The sequence below is a fragment of the Sturnira hondurensis genome, unplaced genomic scaffold, assembly GCF_014824575.4.
Source record: "Sturnira hondurensis isolate 20B ecotype Veracruz unplaced genomic scaffold, ASM1482457v3 Scaffold0022201, whole genome shotgun sequence".
Classification (NCBI taxonomy): Eukaryota; Metazoa; Chordata; class Mammalia; order Chiroptera; family Phyllostomidae; genus Sturnira; species Sturnira hondurensis.
The window spans coordinates 7,295,639-7,317,305 of NW_028094832.1; the positions used below are offsets into that span (position 1 = coordinate 7,295,639).

The window sequence follows — 21,667 nt, forward strand, 5'->3', positions numbered from 1 at the left end:
TTAGTTTTCTGATGTAGTTGGTATTAATTATGTCTTATAGTTAGACTTTTTTTCCTTTGGAACTAAAATTTGTAGGGCTAAAAATGCCATCATACCACTTGGCAGGGGGTGGCTCTGCTGAAGCTGGTGGAGAAGAGGACTAAGGGGAAGGCTACACACTCCAGGCATGCAGGGGTGGGTAACAGAGGCCTCAGGTCCCTAGGGGGTTGGGGGGTGGTAAAGTGTTTCCTTATCCCAAGAATCATCACCTGTGGGACATGAATATAAATTATCGGGATACAATCTTATTCCAAACCTAATGACTAACTCGAAATGAGGTTTTTCAAAAGCATATTATATTTGGAGATTGGCCAAGTAATTTCTTGGGAAATAAGATGAAGTAAGTAAATTTCCCCGAAACCCTATTTTCTTTCCGATTTTCTATTTCTGAGAGAAGTTCTCAAATACTTGAAAAATAACATTTCTACAGCAGTTAGCCTATTTGGAAAATCTAATCCTGTTTGACTAACCATCTTAACATAAAATGGGCTCCATTATATACCTAGAGAATGAATTACTTCCTTGAAATGAAGCACAGTGGTAGTTACGGAATGCAAAGGTATCCTTGTATTAAACAGTATCCTAGTCACCATTCAGAATTAAAGTACCTCACTTGATTCCACAGCAAATCCTGAACATGAAACCACTAAATGTCCAACTTGATTTGACATAGTAAGGAGAACCCAAAAGATCACTTTACAAAAGAAAATAATGCCAAAGCAATACATGAAATGTATGTGAATCAATAAATACATCATTTGTTTGCAACTAGAGAAAGGGATGGTGGTAACATCAGTGCTAAAATCAAAACAGTACAAGCGTGTGCATTTCAATATTGGTAGCTGTGTTATTTCAATTCTGATGTCCCATATTAAATTATTTTCACGCTAATTTATTGCTTAACTGGATCCGTCAAATGTATGGACTACCCACTTAAAAATTTTGTGATATCCCTGTCCACTTATGAGATTTTCTTTCTTCAAATAAAGAAACCATGATTTCATAGAATATGCTTAGAAACAGCAAAGTTGGTAAAACTCCAATCTCAATGCTTTAGCTCTATTAACAGCCTCATTGTAAAATCTCCACGACACAGTTTTTAATGAAGAACACTTAGTTACTGCCATGATTTTTTTCCATTTACTTCATGAAGACAGTTAAGGTTCAATATAAATTCAAACTCATTAGCTCAATACTGTCTGGATCTTAGAGTAAATTGTTCAGAAGTGGATAATGAAAACTCAATTCAAATTCTTCAGCAATCAAACAAAGCAATTTTATTAAACAATAAAAAGGATCAATTAAAATTGATATCTTTATTATTTTATAAGAAACCATGACAGCTTTTGGCATAAAAAAGTTTATAGCTTTACACAGAGATGACTAACATAAAAAAATCTTCCAGCTTGCTCCTACACTGTGGTATAAATGTTCACTTTCATATTCACAAATTTGTATACCTTACTTCTTCACTCATGAATTTTTTGATACTTATATCAAAGTCCTAGTCAAATGTGCTAAAACTATAAATACATGAATTTTAAAAATGTACAATGTTGAGAGGATATTCTGTGAAAAAAAACATTTTAAATATCTCCCATTGTATTGCCTATACCAAACTACATGCAACATTTTAATTACATTTTCATTTTATGTTATCAAATAAAATAAGACTGAAGCATAACTGCTTACTATCTAGATATAGAAATAACAATTGGAATAAGTGTTATTTGAATATGAGAACTGCATTGGAAATGTATAATTAATGGATGCTTTTCTCTGTGTAATATTTCATTTGAAATATCCAGCAAATGTAAGGATTACATTTTCATAATAGATTGCTTATTTGAGGATAATTAACTAATATATGAAGTAGAGAATAATATTCACATTCATTCTTTGGGATTCAGTTTAAGTTCTGTTTTTAACTATTTCCTACCTTTGTTTTTCTGAATCACTTGAACTGATTTATTTTTTTTTACTGAATCCTGATGGCCGTTAATTTGTGAAAAAATTTATATTTTACCAAGTATATTTCAATTTCACTTGAGCCAATCGAGAAACACTAAAATCCTATCTATTCACATTATCAAAGTGTAAAATGTTAAGCTAAAATTCTGATTAAATCATTCTGGAAACCAGATTACAGACACAATACTGTCTGTTTTCACACCTATTTTGCAACACAAGAGATCAGGCCCTTGTGTGAGGGCAAATATCAATCACTTACATGTGAATTTCCCATAGCATGTCTATTACACTAGATTGGATTTCCCACTGCATAAATTCTCCTAGCCATCTCCACCAATCATCATTTGTTAAGTACTCATGATGTTAGCTCATTTGGGTAATAAATAGAGCAAACAATTAAGAGCCTAAGTCTGATGAAAAATATACAATATTTAACCAAGTCAGCTGTAAGTGATTTCTGCATTATTTATAACACCCATCTCCTTTATTAGCATGAATAAATAAGAACGAAAAGTAGGCCACTTCAGAAGAAGACCATAGTCATTAAATGTATAATTTCAAATGCTTTTGTTTAAGCCAGTATATTTAATGATATAAACCAGTATATATGTACTATGCCTACATACATATGTATATCATATAATGATATATAGCTCATATATTAGCTCATAATTACATACATAATGATATATATAATACATACCATATATAAATATACATTTTATTAAGATTAAAGTTTACTATTACAACCACATGAAAACTTGTACTAGACAAAAGACTCAATATATAAGTAAAGTTTCAATATTTGGTAAGGGGAGTTAGAAGCAGAAAGTTAACTGATTCATTTCTTGTCTTTAATTCTTGTAGAAGTGTGCTATTTCATTGACTTTATTTTGTTTTTATTTTGTTTTTTAAATTTATTTAATTATTTTTCAAGTACAGTTTTCTGTCTATTACTCCCATCCCATCCCACCCCCCCGTGCTCCCCCCTCCCTCCCATTTCTACCCTTCTCAGTTGTCCATGTATCCTTTATATATGTTCCTCTAAATCCCTCCCCTATTTCCCCTGAAATTCCCTCCCCTCTCCCCTCTGGTCATTGACTTTACAGTGGTATAAAAGGACAAAGCTGACATAGCTCTACTATCCTCAAAAAGCATACACTATAATAGGGTGTTGAAGCATGTATAAAAGAACTCATAAAATATGATAATATATATAATGCTTTTGAGCCAAAGGAAATGATCATGAACTCATAAAAAGATTCAGAGAGTGCATCCCCTTCATTGATTACTTAGAGTCCATAATCATTATTTTAATGTTGGGGGGGGCATTAAAGGGATGTCCTATATCTGATCCTACAAATGGATGCAGAGCATTGGAAGAGCCTTAACTAGACAGCGGGTTACACAAATGCAGGCCGATCTGCACTGCCGACAGGAGAGGAGACAGACCGACAGCTTCTACGTGATGAAATTAAGTAGTGTAACCAGAAGCACCATGAAGGCCAGCTACTAATGCTGTGGCACGGTTTGGATGGGGTGATATGACCCAGTGGAGAGTCTTGCAGCAACCAGATATAAGTGGGCACATCAATGCAAGAGAGAAAGTTGAAATTAGGGCTGACTAACAATTTAGTCTCTAGCTAAAAACTATTAATTATGCATTTACACAATCTGAAAAAGCTTACTTACCCTGTCTGATTATGCCGATATATCAATAATGACATATTCAAATAAATAGAACTTATACACAAAATGTGACTGCATGTGCTTGGTTTTCCTCTCATGTAAAAGATACGTATTCTTCAGAGATAAGCATGCAATCTTAAGATTTAGTGTAACTGAAATTCAAAGTTGTAAGAACAATGTATGGGCGATTCCTTTCCCCTTATCCCCACAGCACCCCAACATTAAAATGTGGTTAGAGATTCTGAAAAATAAAACAACTTAATACATTATTTATGTCTTTTCATGATCTCACAGTATTTTCCTTGGTTCACCCCTATTTTCTATTTTTGTCATATGATACATCTTTTATAGTAGGCCAGGTTTTAAAGACAGTGAAGTCCCCTGGCTGGTGTAACTCAATGGATTGAGTGCAACTCTGCTAACTGAAGGGTCACTGGTTCAATTCCCAGTTAGTGCCCATGCCTAGGTTGAGGGTCAGGTCCCCAGTAGCGGGCACAAGAGAGGCAACCATACATTAATGTTTCTCTCCCTTTTTTCTCCTTCTTTGCCCCTCTCTCTAAAAATAAATAAAAAGTATTTTTAAAAGAATATTAAAACTGTTTTTCTTCAATGAAAAACTTTGAGTATGTGTACAAGTAGCATCAGTTATAACCCTAGCCCAACCAATTATATTTATTATTGAATTTTAAGTATATCTAATGAGGCTTAGGTTGAAAACAGAAGCCAGGACAGTCGTACTTTATAAGGCTTTTTGATAGAATGCACATGAAACAATTAAATGATGAAATACAAAATTAAAGTGGTCTGTAAAAAAAATAAATGCCTTTTAAGCTACTGTAGTTTAAAATAGCAAAAGTGCATTTAAATATTATCATTTAGAGGTATGTTGACAGGTAACTATTTGTTCAGATTTTCCCACAGGCTGACCTGATAAAGGAGGCAAATCTCAAAGGAACTAACGGTCACACCAGTGCTTAGTGAGTGACACTGATAGACTCTGACGGGAACCTGACATTGTCAAGATTCGTTTACAATGAAAATGATGGCCAGAGCGGGCACTTACTCCTCACCACTGGAGACCACTTAAATGCATGTCAACGCCACCTTAACGATGGAAACACAACTACTAAGTAAAAGTAAATACTAGTCATGGGCCCTGCAGATGCTCAGATGTTATTTCGGGGGGGGGGGGCGGAGGGGGGCGGGAATAAACAAGTTACTATCTTTTAGATGATTAACTTAACCCTGATAAAAAATGGGATGGAAATGTCAGCAGCAATACTAGCAGCTTGCATAAATACTAGCAGCTTGCATACAGTAACTCTCATGAGTTACTGTAAGGTAATCTTTAAATCTGCTTCTGGATGATGACCTGAACTCAGCTGATCTACTTTAGCACATTTAAACACTGAAATCTACTGGTTCAACTTCATCAAACTGCTTCATTTTAAAAGGAGGAAACAGCAATCTTTTATGGGTACATTTAATTAGGGGGCAGAATTTAAAAATCTTCCAGTTTGAGGACAGTGTTTTAGCAAAAGAAAAAGGAAGCAACACATGTCTTCCCAGTGGTTTAAGCGATACCAGAGTCTCATTTGGTATCAGGCCACTTCCAGAGTCTAAAATTTGTATTTGCACACATATCATGTTTGACTGGGAAGTGCGGGGGCAAAACAGAACTCGTTGACTGGTATGTAACCAAGCCTGCTTCGCATATGTCCTGACATCAGTCCATTTTTGATCTTAGAGAGAAACAAAAGTATTTTCAAAAGTTCTAATAAATGAATCATTTATAAAAACATGGGTTTTTTTTTCTCAGAAATAATTGGACATATTTGTTTAGCTACCTGTCATTATCTAAACTGCATTCTGTGTTACCCAAGTGTTAAATATTGGTTAATTAAGAATTTAAAGCTCAACACTGTGCAAATGGGTTATTTTACCTGTGAATGTAAATATATTTTAATATCTTTGATTTTATACATAATGGCAATGGTAATAATATAATACTTGTGCTATTAGTGTCTTTTGACCCATCAGCACTACAATAAAAGCTAAATTTTTTCACCTAGTTGAAATATTTTTATTGTCTTACATACTCCACAGTGTTGTTGAAAGTAACACGAGTTAACAAGCTGTGCAAAGTGACCCCAAAATACTGGAAATAAAAACTGTGCACTTTTTAAAATATTCCATAAATATTTTTATCATGACTAGTAACTGCAGAACTAGAAAGATTAAGACAAATGGTAATATCAGAGCTGAAGTTTAAGTCACCGTTGTCAGATGGAATACCTACAAAGATCCTTAAAGAAATAGGCAGGCATTGCTAAAAATAACCATCCTGAGAATTTTTGAAGAATCATGGAAAACCAAAACAGCATTAGGAATGTAAGATAGACAATGGTTTCCATTTTAAATGGCCTTGATATTGAACTCATAAAATTATTAGAAGGAACGACTATATGCAGAATGCAAAACTATGTATTTTCTTTATTTCATACCAGATTCCAGATAGTTTGGATGCAATTTTTAAAATAAGAAGGAGGGCTAGTACCATAAATATGAAACATTAAATACTTTATGTGGAGAACACAGATAATTAGGAAACACTTCGCTTTTTGATGCTGTTTTTTTCTTTGAACTCTTCAGCACCGTGCTCAAGGGTTAACCACATAAACTATATGCCTCAAACAAAGCACCTAACCAATCCAGACTCAGATTGAGCAAGAAATTACAGATAACTCAGTATAAGGAAAAAAACAGTAGCCTGACTAATTCGTATTGACTAAATATAGGAGTGTTTTGTTGGTATGGACTATAGGATAATTGTAAACAAGAGCCAAATTTTCTAGTCAGTGGAAATGATGATATTCCAAAAGCATGTTAATTTTCATAGCTAAAGTATAATGAATGTTATTATAGATAGTGCAGAAACAACATTAGAAATTTATTTAAGCTTTCTAGTCTAAAATATGTTCATAAAATTCCTCCAGATAGAGCAACTTGGTATAATGCATCCATGTTAATTTAACTGCATCTTTTAACCTTTCTCATTTTCAATGTCAATAAATTTCTACCTTTTCCCACTTTAACTCATCAAATTATTTTTCCATTAGGCAAACAAATGAACTAGAAATTCTCCTCTCTAAGGATATTGTAATTTCCCTATAGATTTATAATTACATCAAATAAAATTTCAAGTTAATATACTTTCCATACTATTAGTAGAGTAATAAATGTCGTGGTATACAATATTAACAATTTTATGTTCATGTGTAATTGTCGGCCATGGTCAGTTGAAATCTGTTTTAACTTCCAATGTTTCACACATTATTTTTAGTTTTCAATTATGTTGAAATTGAAAAATTGTTACATGTGAGCCAAAATTGCTATTCAAGTTTCCAAAAATCATAAAATACTCACATGTAGGATAGCATATTCATGGGAATTATCTTAGTATTTTTCACATGTATGGAGCTGGTGTTAAACTGTCTTCTCTCCAATTTTGTCAGCCTCAACAAATACCATCACTAGCCAGTTGCACAAGCCGGAAACCTAGGAATCATCTCTATCTCCCCTCTCACTGTGTGACATCAACGTCCAATTCCTTTTCTTGTCCTGTTGATTTTATCTATACAATTTATCTCTTCTCTGTTTCTATATCTGCAGCTGTAATCAAGTTCAAGGACCATCATTACTTTTAAGTACAAATCTTACATTGTTACTTTCCTTCTTAGAGAACTTCAATCGCTTCCCATTGCTACTAAGGGAAAGACCCGACATTTTTTTTCCTGACCTAAACATCACGTGGCCAGGTCTATGTGTCTTTTGTTCTCACCACATCCTCAGCATGTAAAAAGGTAGGACTATCAGTCATTTCCTGAGTGAGGACTGCAAACCCACACTAATTCTTATATTTGCATGTGGTAAATTTCAATGCGGAATTCAAAAGTGGTAACCTATAATATTTGTTCTTAAGCAGCTTATAGTGTGAGAGATACGAACATATAGCACAGAGACATACAATTTTATCCTCTGAATAAAAAAAAAAAACAGAGAAGTAGAGAACAGGAATATGTTTGAGATTTTGGAAATAAACTTGATTGAACTTGGTGATCATTTAGATCAAGGGTGTCAAACTCATTTTCACCAGGGGCCACATCAGCCTTGTGGTTGCTTTCAAAGGGCTGAAAGTAATTTCAACTCCTTAACAGTTAAGGAGTAGTTACATTTATTCAGTTCTAAAATTATCTTTGGCATTTTGAAGGCAACCACCACGAAGCTGATGTGGCCCCTGGTGAAAATAAGTTTGACACCCCCAATTTAGATACAAACAGAGATAAAGAGTAAAATGTGAAAGATGACTTGAGTATCCAGATTAATAATTGTATGAATGATGATGTTAATTAACACGGCCATAATTATAATAATATCTAATACATATTATCTCCTTCCAATGTGTTAGGTATTATGTTAAGCTTTTATATGTACTATTTTAATTAATCTTTAGAAACTTTGAGGTGGATCCACATTAGTGTATAAAAGTTGATTTAACTTGCTTTAGGATTTTGATCTTGGAATTCTGAACCTACAATCCAATCTTTAAATCAACTGTATGAAGAAGATCAGGTTTAAAGAGAAATAAAAAATAGTTCAATTTTGGACCTGTTGGTTATGAGCTCTTCCAGGAAGAGTTAAACAAAGATTGACAATACCAAGTTAGAAATATGGGATTGAAATTTGGGAGAAAAGCAGATACCCAGTGAGGAAGAATTGGTTGTCTTTGATTATAAGTAGGATATTAAGCCACCATGTTTGAAGAAGGTATAAAAAGTATAAAAGTATTTCTATTAAAGGAGTATTTCTACTGTAAATCACAAAGTCAGTCCCAAGTAAGCCAGGCTGAATGATTTTTAAAAAGAAGGAGGAGGAGGCAGCTAAGGGGCTGAGAAGGCACAAGCAAAGAGTTGTCTATGACTCCTACAATAAATCTTAGCAGAAAAGTGTGTGAGTGCATTTTTATAATATTAAAGTCTCTAGACTTACCTCTAAGCGATAGTACCCTTCTTTTATAAGATAACACGCACATCTGACAGAACCTGAGCTCTCATACAATACTGAATTAATATTTGAAGAGCATTATGACTGGATTTAAAAACTTAACAGTCCAACTACAATTTAAGTAGACAGCCTAAACAGAGACAACCCCCCCCCCCAAAAAACAAACACAACTAAGCGGAGTTTGAAAAGACGGCTATTAGTACAACTTGCAATATCATAAGTAATGATAGTACTTATCACCCAGCAATTACAAGGTCCTCCTTAAGGACATTAAGGAGAAAGGCAGCTTTAAATTTAGGGACTACATGTCACAAAGAACTGAGTCCATTTATAGGATCATTGAAATAATATGATATTATACTGGTAGATTACATGCAGACGGCAGGCCTGGTGAAAGCTACTGTTTATCTGAAACCAGATCATTCTCTCCATAACTTCTATTACATGTAGTGAAGACATACTATTCAGAGCACTTTTCATCGGTTTTTCATGGGCAGACATGGCAGGAGATTTCCAAGGTCAAAACGACTACTAAAATTTTAGTTGCTGGCAATGACAAAAACTACTCAGGAAGGTTAGCAGTCATGTGGATAATTTTATGACTACACTTTAACTCCAATTTGGAGGGTACCTATAGGCACTTGTTTTTATCCCAAGAATAAATGGATACAATATGTTTTTTTTTTAGATTGGTATGGCAATGTGAATTAGAATAAGAAAAATGGCTACAAAGTATGTTTTGAAATGATAATTGATTTTCTAACAACATCAAACCCTTAAGTCAATATAAAGTAAAACTTAAACATCATTATTCATTTTTTGATTTTAAAAATTACCTGGTATAATTATTATAACCATAATGTGACCAAGGAAGACTGTAGGGAGAATGAAACTGATCTAAGGTCATACAATGGTTCACTGTAAATGCTAAACACAGGTTTTATATTCATTTAAAAAACACAAGGTGATATTGGATAAATCACGCATATTATTTTTATTTTCTTCAAGAATGTATCTAACATCGATGTTAAAAAGCTGTATGCTTTGTTAAAAAATAAATGATGGATGATGAAATTGTCATGTTTTGTAAAGTCTCAAACAGTCCTTCAAAATAGTAATCTTTCAGTTTTGAACAAATAAAAGTAACATCTTTCCATATTATTTTTATGTCTAATACAGTTATATTTTAAAGATTTTCAGTGTAAAAAAAACTCCACCTATTAAAAATAATTATCTTCTAGGAAGGATTCTTTAATTAGTGAAAAATAATTCCCTTTCTAATTGTAAACAAAACTCTAATTAAAAATTATGATGATGTTATTTTTCTCTTGTGATTATAAAATCTGTCTTAAATAATTTCAATATCTCCTCCAATATTAGTATATAGCATCATTCCTACTTCTTGTCTGTCTTCCTATGCACATTCTCTCACATCATTCCACAAATTTGTTAGGACCATTTTCAATAGCACACAGATTCCCTCATTTAGATGTACCTGCTAACACCTGGGTAAATATACCTTGTTAAACGGTGCTCGCTTTGGCAGCACATGTACTAAAATTGGAACGATACAGAGAAGATGAGCGTGGCCCCTGCGCAAGGATGACACGCAAATATACCTTGTTAAATGTTGCTTTCAATTAAAGTAACTTATATTACATAACTATGTTAAGACTTTAGTTAGTAAGCTAAAACATGATTTCTTTAAAAATTAAATACCTTAACCACTTCCTTTACTGAATTTTCCTCTTTGGTAAATTTTAGAAATTTTGTTCTATGAGCTCCCTGTAGAGAACTGCTTTTCACACAAAAAATCCGAAGTATATTTTGCACCTTGTCGTATGTTTGAACCATTTTCACAAAGAGCTACTTATGCAATGGAAAACCCAATAAACAAAAATTTAGAAGTAATTTGTTATTTATTTGTTTATTTACAGATTTTATTTATTCATTTTTAGAGAGAGGAGAAGACAGAAGAAAGAGAGGTAAAGAAATATCAATGTGTGGTTGCCGCTCGTGCTCCCCATACTGGGGATCTGGCCTGGAATCTAGGCATGTGCCCTGACTGAGAATCGAACTGGTGACCCTTTGGTTTATTGCCTGCACTCAGTCCACTGAGCTACATCAGCCAGGGTCTAAAAGTAATTTGTTTTTTAATAGCTTATGTGGGTAAATACTATGGGGAGTTTTTTTGTATATTTATATTGGTATCTATTTTAAATCTAATAAATTCACAAAAGTATTAAGAATTTAAGAACACAAGGTTTTTAAATGTGTCAAATATCTGCTGACTGTGAAAATGACTTTTGAAAATCACTCCACTATATGCATTTACTCAGGTTAATATTAATATGTATTTAAATTCTGGCTCTGAAAAATACTTCACATTCTTATTTATCCTAAAGTCAAGTAATATTGTATATTGAAAATCTTGGAGAGGAGAGAGGAAGAAACCAGCAGACTGTTAAGACTATTATACTGTCATATCAAATAGAAAAAAATGAACTAGGACATAAAGCACAAATAGCTAATTAAAATGTCAATTTATAATCACATATAGAGAACTAGATGCCAAGAATGTTACTGCACAGGATAAAAAAAAAGAGATTACAGTTAAACATCACTACACAACACACAACTCTTCTGTGTTTATTTGAATCATTGAAGGTTAATACAAAAGAGATACAGAAATCATGCACATTCTTTCAACACATAATGCAAACCTATTATGTTCCAGGTTTTGTTGTAAGCACTGGGAATACAGCAGTGAAGAAAGCTGACAAAATATATATCCTTGTGGAATTTATTTTCTAGTTAGGAGATGGGAAGAACAACTAATAAGCAAATAAGTAAAGTGAAATGGTATGTTAAGTGAGATACCAGTCATAGAAGGATGAAACAGAGTTGCATATAGGATGCATGTCTGTTGGGAGGGCACATTGGGGAGACTCTGCTGAGAAGATGGCAGCACCAAGCACAATCCTCTCACTTTGTAGCGGAGGAAGCAGATTCAGAATGATTGAATGAAACGCTTGAGGTCACGTGACTCCTTAGGAAAAGAGTTGCACTAGGAATGCATTTATTTGCCTGATCCTTTGTCCTAAGTCCTTTTCACTGCACAACAGAGCACACCCAATTGAGAGAACTGCTTGGACTGGGCAAGGAGGCAAAGGCAAACTGATGGTGGGTTTGGATGACAGCTGGGTAGCTCGATTGTTAGAGAAAGCCCATCTTAGGAAAGAGGCAGAAGTCAGAAAGAATTAGGTGGGCAAGGCTGACCTAGGAATGCTCTCAGATGTCACTATGATGAGTTCGGCCATCATCTTAGGCAGTGGAGAGATACGATTAAAGTGATGTATCCGATATTCAGAAGGACTATCTGATCATCCCAAATTGTCATCCACCACAGTGACATTGATATGACCAGGGCAGAAACCCTGGTTCTCATATTTCATGCCACAGGAAAATTGATGAAATAGAAAAAAAACAACTCATGTTCTCCATCACTTGAGTTTTTGAAAATGATGATTGAAGAACAAATTGGTTTCCAGAGCCAGACATGAAAAAAACAATTACGTCGAGTGAGGACCCCATTGCATACTCCTCCACACGTATCTGAATCAGGTGGCCTGTAAAATAGTTTCTTTTGGTTTACAGGCCCGTGCTCAATCCTCGGAGCCACACCAGCCAGGGCCTTAAAATAGTTTCTTTTATACATGCAGTGAGGATGCTTTCCCAATAAAAGGAAATCTATGGCATCTTGTTCGAAAGTCTTCACATAAGGAGATAGAATTTACTCTTTCTTGAAAGAGGACAAAAGCTTAACAGTACATATAAGACAACAATGTAGAGATCTCAGTAGGAAAACGAGAGGAGGCTGGGTAGATTTAGAGTTGATGGCCTCTTTTTAGACCATTCCTGAGGAACGCAATTGGAGAAAGCATAAAGAAAATATTCTCCCTAATTCAAGTTTTAATTTTAAGGCTTTTAAAATACATGTTTGGTTTTAACATCTTATTGAAAAATTAAATCTGTAAATATGTTTATTATTGCTATTTCTGTTCCATGTGAAGTGTGTATTGTATGACTGTTCTATAACACCTTAAATAACTGTTATCGTGCACAATATTATGCACATCAGCAGATGCCAAAGTAGTTTACTATCGTCACACTGAAAAAAAAAATTCATCAGCATAGTAAACATTCCATTTTTACCACTATTCTTACNTGGGTAGATTTAGAGTTGATGGCCTCTTTTTAGACCATTCCTGAGGAACGCAATTGGAGAAAGCATAAAGAAAATATTCTCCCTAATTCAAGTTTTAATTTTAAGGCTTTTAAAATACATGTTTGGTTTTAACATCTTATTGAAAAATTAAATCTGTAAACATGTTTATTATTGCTATTTCTGTTCCATGTGAAGTGTGTATTGTATGACTGTTCTATAACACCTTAAATAACTATTATCGTGCACAATATTATGCACATCAGCAGATGCCAAAGTAGTTTACTATCGTCACACTGAAAAAAAAATTCACCAGCATAGTAAACATTCCATTTTTACCACTATTCTTACAATTCCTCACTTTCCCTCACTCTTCATGATTTTTATTTGCACTAGAATTCATTAATACTGACCTTTTAAAATAGCAATAGATAATATATATCACATGGACAATAAGTTCTAAATGATGCCACAAAAACTTTGATCCTCAATACTATACATAACGTCTTATTGCAACTGTAATCCCAATATGTACAGTCAAAGAGTACTTGTTTTCTCCAGCCAGATAAAAAGAGAATGATAAGACTTTATTTTGTCCAGGGAGGGTTATTACTTTTCTTATTAAAACCATTAAATGATTATATTATTAAAAGTTAGTAATGTAAAATAAAATACAGTATAAATTTTTCTTATTTGTATGAAGTCTCTATAAAGCATATCACTTATTTTAATGACTTTTGTCTCCTTATCCCCAATGTCTTTAGGTTTCAGTCTATTTTTACCTGAATGCTTTAAAAATTGGTACAATTTAATGTGTGAATATAAATTTTCAAGCAGCTTACTATGCATGGACAGCTCTTAAAAATTCAAAACAGCCCGATAGCAAATGTCATTTCTTTCATAGTTACAAAATGCAAACTCTGAGTGTTTTATCCTAATGAATAAATGAGTTTGTCCTTTATGTATAAAATATAGTTTGTGTTTGTTGCACAAGTTTTTAATAATAGATGAATTTTAGGTTTGCTCCAACATATTCAATAAAGTGTGATTAATTTGGTTTTTCAAAAATGCAAACTAGACATTACTACATTACTTTGCAAAATGCACAGCTTGCAACATTATTGTCTCAGTGGGATCTTAAATTGAATTGTAAAATGTGTCTTATTTCCAGTTTGATTTATGTAAGAGATAGCAGTGGATAATGTTCCTTTTGAAGTTTCACTGCTTTGTATGAGCAAACAATATAAACCTAAAATTCATAATAGAGTTTATTAGAACATAAAGCAAACTTTCAAGTTATAGCATGTTTGACTGAAATAAAAAACTTAGGATGGACTCAGAAAAGCACATTTTTAATGAAACAACTTTTTGAAGTTTCCTATTATGATGGATTATACAACACATTTGACATTTTCTGTGATTTTTATTATGATATTTCAAGTAATTACCAAATCATGTTTTTCTTCTAAAAACGCTTTCCTGTGCCCTGAGAATTAATCTATGATACCATTTAACTTGGCTTTTTGAAGTAAATATCACCAGATAAAAGCCAGCTGGAGCTGAATAATAGGACACTTGAATGAGTGTATTAGTGTTTGAAAAAGAGAGTACGAATCTTCTAAAAAGATTAATTTCCATAAAAAAGATAGCTGCCAGATCTATAAAAGAATTCAAATGCAAAAACATAATAAACTCTCAGAAAGGAAGGTAGATTAAAGGAGGGGCCGCAGCACCTTGCTCCTGCACCTGCAGGGCAACTCTGATCCTGTCTCAGTCCCATTTGGTTGGTCCTGTACCTCGCAGCTCTGTGTGAAGGGCCTGAACGTGGGGTACGTGTTGCTCCGTAAGTAACAGTTTCAGGGATTAATTTTGATGCAATATCACTTTAATTCTGATCTGACTCTCAATACTTAACAGTTTGAGAGAAGCTACAAAGGTTCTAGTGGGAATGCATGATTCTGGTAAGGACATTTTTTTCTTCTTCATTTATTAAAAATGTGGATATGAATTTTCTTTGCCGTGAAAATACTGCAGCTTTATCACACAACATAGTTGCTGACATCATCAGGTTACAAGACCCGAGTTGGCCTATGGACTTCATTTTCAATATGCTGTTACAAAACACGTTCTCTGAAAAAGCCATAAATTTCTGTTCACACTATTTCTCTATTTTTTGTATGTATAATTACTAATAAAAACAAAGTTTGACCATGCATAAATTCTTCATAGAAGTAAAATATACATTTCTATCTTGAATGACTTTTAGATTATTATTATCTTAAGAGAAAACCAGAATGTGAAGATAAATTAACTTTCAATTGTGATTAAATCTAGAAAAATTTAAATTTATTTAAAAAATTGACATGAAAGGCCCATATTAACATTAGATCATTTCAAATACAATTGGAAGTGTAGTAAGAAAAACAAATACTTCATATAACTGAAATAGTAGGTATATTTCAATTCTGATCTAATTTCTTTATAAAAAATACAAAATAGTAATTTAAAAAAGAATTAGTCTGCAATCATAATAGGAATAGAAAAATTAACTAACAAAAATTAGTCAATCATTTTGCCAATTACATTTTGAAACTAATTTTAATGTGTGGGATATAATAAACTGCTAATTTTCCTTACTCCCCTCCTTTATTTTAAATTTTTTATAGCACACTGTCAAATCAACCCCTAGATGAAACGTAAGTTAGTAATTGCACATGTCCATTTAAACTGGGAAAGTTGTTTAGTACAGTAAGATGTTTAAATATTAAGTAAATGCCCACCGTAATGAGGATATAAAAGACATATTGCCATTAGTAGAGAAATATGTGGCCTATAAAATGCTGTCATGGTTATCAGAAAAAATATTTTTTAAAAGAAACCATTCTCTGAACTCATATTAACTACTAACCAGTTATAACAATTTCTAACAGTAGCTGAAGAATTTCTTTATCATACTTCTTCAAGAAAGCTGCTTTTAGTTAAAACATAAAAATGGTAGTTACAAGGTTTCTGCAAACATAACTGCCATCCCATTAAGGAAATGGTGCAGCAAACAGTAAATAGTGGCCTCAAGGGAAATGTAAGTATTGATTTTATTACTGTGTTGGTTGGTTTGAATTTGCAATTGTCAACTCTAATTTTGGACTATGCTTTAAGTATCCTTAAAATCACTTAAGGAAAGGACAAATATTAATAGGAAAATTTTGATAATTGTTTTTGCAGCTTTAAATATCATAAGAGACTGTTTCCTTCAGCTTTTGATACTCTCATCTTTTAAAAAAAGGACAATTTAATTACGCTACACATAGTAAATGCATAACCAACTGGTATTCATTAAGTCAAAATATATATGCATTTTATGTACTATAAATCAGTGTTTGACCTCAGGAATAAAGTTAATCACTAGGAAAATTATAAACATGATTACACACTTCCTTAATTCAGTTTATTTTTTTAGTTTTTATGTATTTATTTTTATCCTCACCCAAGGACATTTTTTCATTGCTTTTAGAGAGAGAGGAAGGGAGAGAGAGACACATTGGTGTGAGAGAAACATTAATTGATTACGTCCCTTGCACCTCAACTGTGGATCTAACACACCCAGAGGAGGGGTAGAACTCTCAACCTGGGTATGTGCCCTGAATGGCAATCAAACCCATTACCTTTCCGTCACAGGACAATGCTCCAACCAACTGAGCCACGTGGGCCAGGGCCTTAATTTAGTTTAGAAATTTAGTTCTGTATTCATTGATATTGACATTTTGATTCACCTAAGAAGACACAAAATAACTATGAAACTAATTATAAGTCCAGAATTTTCATCATAATGAAATAAACTTCAACTTATGGCCTCATTAAATGCAAAATGATGAAATAATGAAAAAGAACAAAATTTGCCAACTTAATGTAATTATTATGTTTTATATCATTATCATCATTACCTTCATCATCGGTTTTCTCTTTACATTTCAACAAATGACATTCACACATTTATGCTAAAGGTGTAATTAAAAACACAGATCATTTTCTTAAACCATGCCAGAGAGCAACTCTGTTTAATATGTAAAATCCCAACTGTACCTACGGGGCTGTAAATATAGTCAGTGTTAAACTTCTACAATTAACTAAAAGAGTGTTTATGCTACACATAAATTTTAGAAATGTCCTCTGTGGAAATCTAAAGTGGTGCAAATTAATATTAAAAAAAACATTATGGCTGCTCTTCAGATTAAAAAGCATAAAGTATTCTTGGGTTCACCAGACACACAGTATGTTTTAAACATCTCATATCAAAAAAATAAAAGAGAAAGAAAGCTTGTTATGAACACACACCAAATCTTCAGTATCGCTAAATGCCAAATCCTTATATCATGAGTCTATGAAGAGGATCCAAAGGAAACAAATCTCTTTTTTTTAGCATAAAAGTCATACTTACATTGCATTTTAAAACACTTAGAGAAGAGAGAGGTCTTAATAAAGCGAAAGCTTGCTTTGACTAGAAAGGTGGGACTTGTTTGTGTATACTAGATCTTCAATATGTGCTTATTGGACTAAATGTTTCAGTTTCCAATAGTTAATATTTGACGGATAGATATACAAACTGGCCTCATTGTTTAGACTATACAGGCTTGAATCTAGGCTCTGCCATTTACTACATAGTTCAGAATGAAAGTCAAGAGTATATTTTCCATACGCACTCTGGAATTTGCCATAATGTTCTTTCTAAATGTTAAATAAATCAGATGCACAAAAATATATTGAAGATATCTGACAGCATGGAAGTTTAGAACCTATAAGAATAGGAAAAAGTAAAATTAGAAATTATCTAATAATGTTTATTTTATAGTATTGTTCAGTTACAGGTGTCTTGCCTTTTTCTCCATTGCTCACACCTACCTCCCCGACTCCCAGCAACACTGTCCGTGCCCAGGAGTCCTCTATTCACGTTCCTTTGCTTGGCCTGGTCCTCTTTCCCCATTATCCCCCTGCCCCCTCCCCTCTGGTCGCTGTCAGTGTGTTCTTTATTTCCAATAATGCTTATTTTTTTCCAATTTTTTAATTTAATTATTTTTCGAATACAGTTTTCTGTCTTTTACTCTCATCCCATCCCACCCCCCCAATAATGCTTATTTTTAAACCAACAGATTATGACGACTTCTCATTTCTCTTTACTCTTGACCTTCCTCAAGTCCTCACATTGCTTTGCCAGGTCTAACACGTTCAAGTTTCTCACTTGAGACTATTTTATTCTTCTCAATACCACCACAGACTGCACGCATTAAAAAAGCTCTAGAGTACAACTTAAAAGCTAGGATCTTGTTTATAATATATGAGTGTATATATCAGTGATTCTTTAACATTTTTGTTTCAGAATCTCTTCATATACATAGGTTTTATCTGTCAGTATTAACCATATTAGAAAAGAAAATGGACAATTTTAAAAGTATTTCTTTATTAAAAATACAAATTCATTGTATATTAGCATACTTAATGTGTTCCTCTAAGAAATAAATACAGGTTCTTTCCAAAAAATATGGATATTTTCCCAAATTATTTAATGTCTGGCTTAAGATAAATCTTTGGATTTTTGTATTCTATACACCCCTGCATTCAATCACATAATATCACATATCACATAGATTCTAAAAAAAGTTCAGTATACACTCATGAGAAAATGAGAACTTTAAAAAAGAAAATCAGGTCTCAGTTCCCCTGAACCCTTGGGAACTCTCCTCTCCATGGGTTCTGGGACCACATTTCAAGAACTGCTGCTATCTCTGATAACATTTTAGGACTTTTTAGGACATCCGGGGTATGTATTAATTTAGTAACTCATACTATCCTAATATGACTTCAGACAATAAGAACAAGATTAGAAAAGTCGCTCTAGTGTTTCTTATGGAAAATTCATTACTTCCATGCCAACAATTGAATTTTTAAAAGAAAGTAGTAGTGAGAAAGAAAACTTTTTCCCTAGACTTAATTTTACCTCACAAGGAATAACTAGTTAGTCATTTTGAGGTGTAGACCAAGCAGAAAAGCCTGTAAAAAGTCGGTGCTGGCTTTAAAGACCACCTCTGCTGTCTGAAGCATAGTCACTCTCTACCTCAAACATTCATCTGAAAAGGGGGGGTGATATCTATTCAGGAATAAGCACAGAATTAAGTGAGATGATGCACATGAAGCCTACAGCACATAAAACTAGGCAATTAATAAGAAGGGCAGTTACTTAGTAGAAAAGTCAAGGTTAAGATCCCAGTGCCTGAGATCAGATGGAAATGAGGGGGAGGGGGAAGCTGGGAGAGCCTCAGGTTCTCATTTCTAACATTCCAACAATCAAGGATTAAATATCAAATTATTATACAGATTAGATAATGAACATATGAAAAGCACAGGTCATATAACAAATAGGAAGAAAAGAAGAGGGAGGAGAAGCATCTGGAAGAAAAAGAGATTTTGACCATGTCAGGTTGGTTTATAAAATTTTAAAAATAGCCCTGGCTGGTGTAGCTCAGTGGATTGAGCACGGGCCTGCGAACAAGAGGATCATGGTTCAATTCCCAGTCAGGGCACATGCCTGGGTTGCAGGCCAATTCCCAGCAGGGGACTCATGAGAGGCAACCATACATTGATATTTCTCTCCTTCTCTCCTTCCCTTCCCTTCTAAAGATAAATAAGTAAAATTAAAAAATTTAAAAGGAAATTAGGATCAGAGAATTAATAGACTTGAGAGGAGAAGATTTTAAAACGTGTAGAAATATACTCAATATACTATGAACATTAAAAGTAAAGGGAATACAATTTGAAATTGTATTTTTAAGTTCTAAATTTTAAGTTTTAAAAATCCATGTAAACTTTGACTATCTCAATTTTAGCAAGGAAAAATGCAATGTCCCTTCAAAGGTTCTTTAAATTCCTTGAAGATAAAGGCTCCATTTATTCTCTGCATCAACTCCAGTTACCCAGTGTATGGTCCAAATCAGGTATTCAGTCAACTGGTATGCTAAATGAAGGCAATGCATTATAATGAACATGTATGTGATACTTTGGAATTTAGGAAATAGCAGTAGAATTTGACAACAAATTAAGTTGCTAGCAAGCTGTCTCAGAGTTCTGATTGTTAGACACAAAAATAGTGCAGAACAGTAATGCACAAGAACACATCGCCATAGAATGATTGGAAAAATTAGCAAGGGGGTTTAAATACCATGTTGGATTGACTAAAGCCAGAAATTAGGCTAAAACAATATAAAAACTTTGAGGGTTATTTTCACTTTTCCTATTTTCAAGTTAACACTGAAAAAGAAGAGAATACCTTTTTTTGAAGATAGTATAAATGTTGAAATCAATGTTTTGTGACTGCTGTCTTATAACTCAGAAATGTTCATAAACTCTGAAATGTTTTTCTGATTGTCTAGATTCTCTGAAATTAACAGACCTTTTATGTTCTGATAATTTAAAATCGTCTGAAAGCTTTTATAAACAACAGATCTAAATTACATCTTATATCAATGATTGAAAGCATAGTTGCCAAGCCATTTCCAGATGACGGGGATAATATGTTTTAATGAAAGCCACACATTCCAGGTAATCAATAATGTTACCTGTGGCATTTTTATTTCTATCAAAATTTCATTTCTAAGTTCCCAGATGCATTCAAAGCTAGCATGAAAATTTAATTTTTAGACTGTAAAATGTCAAATGAATGTTACACATTTTAAATTTCAAGAAAGTGCCATTGAGTGAGAATATATAGAAGCAAAAGAAAATAGCAAGATTACGTATGCTTTCAGCCAAAAGTCTTCATAATCCTTAGCTTAAGAGATTTTAAAGGTCAATAATAATGGAACATTCCCCCTTTTCATCACCATTTCCCATGGTGATGTGAGTAAAACATCTTGAATTACTGTTACTAACGACGAAGAACAGTCCGTTTGGGTTCACATTACATTTGACTAATGCATATATATGCTTTATGAAAATTTAAAATTCTAAATGTTGCTAAGAAAGATAGAATCTTGAGTATTTTTGTTAATTAGGTGATAATTACAAGTTAATAATATAATCTCCAATTAAAAACCTATATTGATCATTTTGAAAACAAAAAAGACTAACATAAATGTGACTATTTTCTGTATTCCACACAAGTGGCATCCTGCAGTATTTGCCTTCGGATGACCGATGACCAGCCCACCTCACTTGGCCATGATGAGGGGGGAACAGGAAGTAGCTAGTTAACTTGACCTTTGGGGGAAGCAGACAAGTACACACTAGGGATCTGCTGTAATACACTGTTGCTGTAGTGGACAGCACTGTGCTGTGAGCCTCAAATTTTAATAAGGTAGATCTCATGTTAAGTATTGTTACCAAACAAAAAGTGTTTTAAAAAATGGCAACATTGATAAATAGAAGCACAGTTTTTTAAAACAATTATTTTGGTGTGTGAAATAAAATTTAGCTGATGCATTATTAATATTAAATACGTTAAAATACTATGTGAAAACAAATAATATGCTTAATTATAGATAGCACTAATAAAAATTTTTGGAAAGTGTTGAGCTTCTACCTGTATGTGTGTGTATATACACATATATTACAAAGTTACTTTAAAACAAAAGATAGTTTATTAAAAATACAGGGTAGGTCAAAAGTAGGTTTACATTGTGAGTACATAAAACA

General features: G+C 33.2%; 1 protein-coding gene and 1 non-coding gene across 2 annotated transcripts in view; one reads left to right on the forward strand and one right to left on the reverse strand.

The window, feature by feature from the left end:
• DACH1 (dachshund family transcription factor 1) overlaps positions 1-21,667 on the reverse strand; it is a 403,566-nt gene that overhangs the window by 126,361 nt on the left and 255,538 nt on the right. The gene's annotated exons all lie outside the window — the stretch shown is intronic.
• Positions 10,294-10,400, forward strand: LOC118979008 (U6 spliceosomal RNA). The gene has a single exon (XR_005064826.1). It is a non-coding gene; the product is annotated as a U6 spliceosomal RNA (small nuclear RNA).